This window comes from Elephas maximus, chromosome 16 (assembly GCF_024166365.1).
Source record: "Elephas maximus indicus isolate mEleMax1 chromosome 16, mEleMax1 primary haplotype, whole genome shotgun sequence".
Lineage (NCBI taxonomy): Eukaryota > Metazoa > Chordata > Mammalia > Proboscidea > Elephantidae > Elephas > Elephas maximus.
Window position 1 is genome coordinate 86,760,657 of NC_064834.1, and position 6,000 is coordinate 86,766,656.

The following is a 6,000-nucleotide window of genomic DNA, read 5'->3' on the forward strand; positions in this document are numbered from 1 at the left end:
GAGATGTCCTGCAGGCGGGAATACGCCCAAACTGAGAATCCCACAGGCCAGCATAACCCTGAAAGGAGATTCCCGCAGGCAAGCACAGGCCCGAACAGAGTCCCACAAGCCAGAATAGGACCGAACGGAGTTTTCCGGGGGCAACAATAGGCCTGGACAGAGGCCCGCAGGCAAAAAGAGGCCCGAGTAGAGGGGCTGTGCAGGCAAGAAGAGTCCCGAACAGAGTCCTGCAGGCAAGAATAGGCCCAAACGAAGAGCCCCGCTGGCAAGAAGAGACCCGAACAGAGTCCCGAAGGCCAGAAAGGCCCGAACGGAGAGTTCCCCAGGTGAGAATAGGCCCGAACGGAGAGTCCCGCAGGCCACAGTAGGCCCGAATAGAGGAGCCCTTAGGCAAAAATAGGCCCGAATAGAGACCCGCTCACAAGAATAGGCCCGAACGGAGAGTCCCGCAGGCCAGAAAAGCCCAAACAGAGGGTCTCGAAGGCGAGAATGGGCCCGAACGAGGGCCCCGCAGACCACGATAGGAGCGAACGGAGAGTCTCGCAGGCCAGAAAAGGCCCGAACAGAATCCCGCAGGGAAGTATAGGCCCGAATAGAGTCCCGCAGGGAAGGACAGGCCTGAATAGAGGAGCCCCGCACACACTATCAGGCCTGAATAGCGGAGCCCCGCACGCACGAACAGGCCCGAGTAGCAGAGCCCTGCAAGCACGAACAGACCCGAGTAGCGGAGCCCCGCATGCACGAACAGGCCCAAGTAGTGGAACCCCGCATGCACCAACAGGCCCGAGTAGCAGAGCCCCGCACGCACAATCAGGCTTGAGTAGCGGAGCTCCGCATGCTAGAACAGGACCGAATATCGGAGCTCCGTAAGCACAAATGGCTGGAATAGAGCAGCCCCGCACGCAACAGGAGACCCCAAAGGAGACTCCCAGAGGCTAGATTAGGTCCGAACGGAGAGTTTTGCAGGTCAGAATTGTCCCGAACGGAGAGACCCGCAGGCAAGAATAGGCCGGAACGGAGAGTCCCGCAGGCAAGAATAGGCCCGAACGGAGAGTTGCGCAGGCGAGAATAGGCCCAAAGGAAAGTCCCGCAGGCGAGAGAATATGCCCAAATTGAGAATACCGCAGGCCAGCATACGCCTGAACGGAGATTCCCGTAGGCAAGCACAGGCCCAAACAGAGTCCCGCAGGCCAGAACAGGCCCGAACGGGGAGTCCTGCAGGCCGCAATAGGCCGGAACAGAGATTCCTGCAGGCAAGCATAGGCCCAAACAGAGTCCCGCAGGCCAGAATAGGCCCGAACGGAGTCCCGCAGGCCAGGGTATGCCCGAACGGAGATTCCCGGAGCAAGGATAGGCCCGAACAGAGTCCCGCAGGCAAGAATAGGCCCGAGTAGAGCAGCCATGCAGGCAAGATGAGGCACGAACAGAGTCCCGCTGGCAAGAGTAGCCCTGAATGGAGAACCCACAGGCAAGAATAGGCTCAAACGGAGAGTCCCGCAGACAAGAATAGGCCCGAACAGAATCCCAGAGGCAAGAATTGAGGAGCCCCGTAGGCAAGAGTAGGCCCGACTAAAGGCCCGCTCCAGAGAATAGGCCCGAGCAGAGAGTCCCGTAGGCGAAAAAGGCCTGAACAGAGAGCCCCGCAGGCAGGCATGGGCCCGAACAGAGTCCCACAGGCCAGAATAGTCCCGAACAGAGATTCCCGGAGCAAGAATAGCCCCGAACAGAATTCCGCAGGCCAGCATACGCCTGAACGGAGATTGCCGAAGGGAAGCCTAGGCCCGAACGAAGAGTCCCGCAGGCCAGAATGGGCCCGAACGGAGATTGTCGGAGGCAAGAATAGGCCCCAATAGAGTCCCACAGGCAAAAATAGGCCCGAGTAGAGGAGCCGTGCAGGCAAGAAGAGGCCCGAACAGAGCCCCGCGGGCAAGGATACGCCCAAACGGAGAGTCCCGCAGGCAAGAATGGGCCCGAACGGAGAGACCCGCAGGCCAGCATACGCCTGAACGGAGATTCCCGCAGGCAAGCATAGGCCCAAACAGAGTCCTGCAGGCCGGAATAGGCCCGAACGGAGAGTCCTGCAGGCAAGCACAGGCCCGAACAGAGTCCCGCAAGCCAGGGTACGCCCGAACGGAGACTCCCGGAGCAAGAATAGGCCCGAAAAGAGTCCCGCAGGCCAGAATAGGCCCGAACGGAGAGTCCCGCAGGCCAGAGTAGGGCGGAAGAGAGATTCCTGCAGGCAAGCATAGGCCCGAACAGAGTCCCGCAGGCCCGAACAGGCCAGAACGGAGATTCCCGGAGGCAAGAATAGGCCCGAGTAAAGTCCCGCTCCAGAGAATAGGCCCGAACGGAGAGTCCCGCAGGCCAGAATGGCCCGAACGGAGAGTCCCGCAGGCCAACATAGGCCCGAACGGTCATTCCCGCAGGCAAGCATAGGCCCGAACAGAGTCCAGCAGGCCAGCATAGGCCCGAACGGAGATTCCCGGACCAAGAATAGACCCGAACGGTGTCCCGAAGGCAAAATGAGGCCCGAGTAGAGGAGCCGTGCAGGCAAGAAGACGCCCGAACACTGTCCGGCAAGCAACAATAAGCCCGAATGCAGAATCCTGCAGGCAAGAACGGGCCTGAACAGAGTCCCACTGGCAAGAAGAAGCACAAATAGAAGAGGCCCCTAGGCAAGAATAGGCCCGAGTAGAGTCCCGCTCCCAAGATTAGGCCCGAACGGAGAGTCCCGCAGGCCAGAAACGACCGAACGGAGGGTCCCGCGGGCGAGAATAGGCCCGAAGAGATGTCCTGCAGGCGGGAATACGCCCAAACTGAGAATCCCACAGGCCAGCATAACCCTGAAAGGAGATTCCCGCAGGCAAGCACAGGCCCGAACAGAGTCCCACAAGCCAGAATAGGACCGAACGGAGTTTTCCGGGGGCAACAATAGGCCTGGACAGAGGCCCGCAGGCAAAAAGAGGCCCGAGTAGAGGGGCTGTGCAGGCAAGAAGAGTCCCGAACAGAGTCCTGCAGGCAAGAATAGGCCCAAACGAAGAGCCCCGCTGGCAAGAAGAGACCGGAACAGAGTCCCGAAGGCCAGAAAGGCCCGAACGGAGAGTTCCCCAGGTGAGAATAGGCCCGAACGGAGAGTCCCGCAGGCCACAGTAGGCCCGAATAGAGGAGCCCTTAGGCAAAAATAGGCCCGAATAGAGACCCGCTCACAAGAATAGGCCCGAACGGAGAGTCCCGCAGGCCAGAAAAGCCCAAACAGAGGGTCTCGAAGGCGAGAATGGGCCCGAACGAGGGCCCCGCAGACCACGATAGGAGCGAACGGAGAGTCTCGCAGGCCAGAAAAGGCCCGAACAGAATCCCGCAGGGAAGTATAGGCCCGAATAGAGTCCCGCAGGGAAGGACAGGCCTGAATAGAGGAGCCCCGCACACACTATCAGGCCTGAATAGCGGAGCCCCGCACGCACGAACAGGCCCGAGTAGCAGAGCCCTGCAAGCACGAACAGACCCGAGTAGCGGAGCCCCGCATGCACGAACAGGCCCAAGTAGTGGAACCCCGCATGCACCAACAGGCCCGAGTAGCAGAGCCCCGCACGCACAATCAGGCCTGAGTAGCGGAGCTCCGCATGCTAGAACAGGACCGAATATCGGAGCTCCGTAAGCACAAAAGGCTGGAATAGAGCAGCCCCGCACGCAACAGGAGACCCCAAAGGAGACTCCCAGAGGCTAGATTAGGTCCGAACGGAGAGTTTTGCAGGTCAGAATTGTCCCGAACGGAGAGACCCGCAGGCAAGAATAGGCCGGAACGGAGAGTCCCGCAGGCAAGAATAGGCCCGAACGGAGAGTTGCGCAGGCGAGAATAGGCCCAAAGGAAAGTCCCGCAGGCGAGAGAATATGCCCAAATTGAGAATACCGCAGGCCAGCATACGCCTGAACGGAGATTCCCGTAGGCAAGCACAGGCCCAAACAGAGTCCCGCAGGCCAGAACAGGCCCGAACGGGGAGTCCTGCAGGCCGCAATAGGCCGGAACAGAGATTCCTGCAGGCAAGCATAGGCCCAAACAGAGTCCCGCAGGCCAGAATAGGCCCGAACGGAGTCCCGCAGGCCAGGGTATGCCCGAACGGAGATTCCCGGAGCAAGGATAGGCCCGAACAGAGTCCCGCAGGCAAGAATAGGCCCGAGTAGAGCAGCCATGCAGGCAAGATGAGGCACGAACAGAGTCCCGCTGGCAAGAGTAGCCCTGAATGGAGAACCCACAGGCAAGAATAGGCTCAAACGGAGAGTCCCGCAGACAAGAATAGGCCCGAACAGAATCCCAGAGGCAAGAACTGAGGAGCCCCGTAGGCAAGAGTAGGCCCGACTAAAGGCCCGCTCCAGAGAATAGGCCCGAGCAGAGAGTCCCGTAGGCGAAAAAGGCCTGAACAGAGAGCCCCGCAGGCAGGCATGGGCCCGAACAGAGTCCCACAGGCCAGAATAGTCCCGAACAGAGATTCCCGGAGCAAGAATAGCCCCGAACAGAATTCCGCAGGCCAGCATACGCCTGAACGGAGATTGCCGAAGGGAAGCCTAGGCCCGAACGAAGAGTCCCGCAGGCCAGAATGGGCCCGAACGGAGATTGTCGGAGGCAAGAATAGGCCCCAATAGAGTCCCACAGGCAAAAATAGGCCCGAGTAGAGGAGCCGTGCAGGCAAGAAGAGGCCCGAACAGAGCCCCGCGGGCAAGGATACGCCCAAACGGAGAGTCCCGCAGGCAAGAATGGGCCCGAACGGAGAGACCCGCAGGCCAGCATACGCCTGAACGGAGATTCCCGCAGGCAAGCATAGGCCCAAACAGAGTCCTGCAGGCCGGAATAGGCCCGAACGGAGAGTCCTGCAGGCAAGCACAGGCCCGAACAGAGTCCCGCAAGCCAGGGTACGCCCGAACGGAGACTCCCGGAGCAAGAATAGGCCCGAAAAGAGTCCCGCAGGCCAGAATAGGCCCGAACGGAGAGTCCCGCAGGCCAGAGTAGGGCGGAACAGAGATTCCTGCAGGCAAGCATAGGCCCGAACAGAGTCCCGCAGGCCCGAACAGGCCAGAACGGAGATTCCCGGAGGCAAGAATAGGCCCGAGTAAAGTCCCGCTCCAGAGAATAGGCCCGAACGGAGAGTCCCGCAGGCCAGAATGGCCCGAACGGAGAGTCCCGCAGGCCAACATAGGCCCGAACGGTCATTCCCGCAGGCAAGCATAGGCCCGAACAGAGTCCAGCAGGCCAGCATAGGCCCGAACGGAGATTCCCGGACCAAGAATAGACCCGAACGGTGTCCCGAAGGCAAAATGAGGCCCGAGTAGAGGAGCCGTGCAGGCAAGAAGACGCCCGAACACTGTCCGGCAAGCAACAATAAGCCCGAATGCAGAATCCTGCAGGCAAGAACGGGCCTGAACAGAGTCCCACTGGCAAGAAGAAGCACAAATAGAAGAGGCCCCTAGGCAAGAATAGGCCCGAGTAGAGTCCCGCTCCCAAGATTAGGCCCGAACGGAGAGTCCCGCAGGCCAGAAACGACCGAACGGAGGGTCCCGCGGGCGAGAATAGGCCCGAAGAGATGTCCTGCAGGCGGGAATACGCCCAAACTGAGAATCCCACAGGCCAGCATAACCCTGAAAGGAGATTCCCGCAGGCAAGCACAGGCCCGAACAGAGTCCCACAAGCCAGAATAGGACCGAACGGAGTTTTCCGGGGGCAACAATAGGCCTGGACAGAGGCCCGCAGGCAAAAAGAGGCCCGAGTAGAGGGGCTGTGCAGGCAAGAAGAGTCCCGAACAGAGTCCTGCAGGCAAGAATAGGCCCAAACGAAGAGCCCCGCTGGCAAGAAGAGACCCGAACAGAGTCCCGAAGGCCAGAAAGGCCCGAACGGAGAGTTCCCCAGGTGAGAATAGGCCCGAACGGAGAGTCCCGCAGGCCACAGTAGGCCCGAATAGAGGAGCCCTTAGGCAAAAATAGGCCCGAATAGAGACCCGCTCACAAGAATAG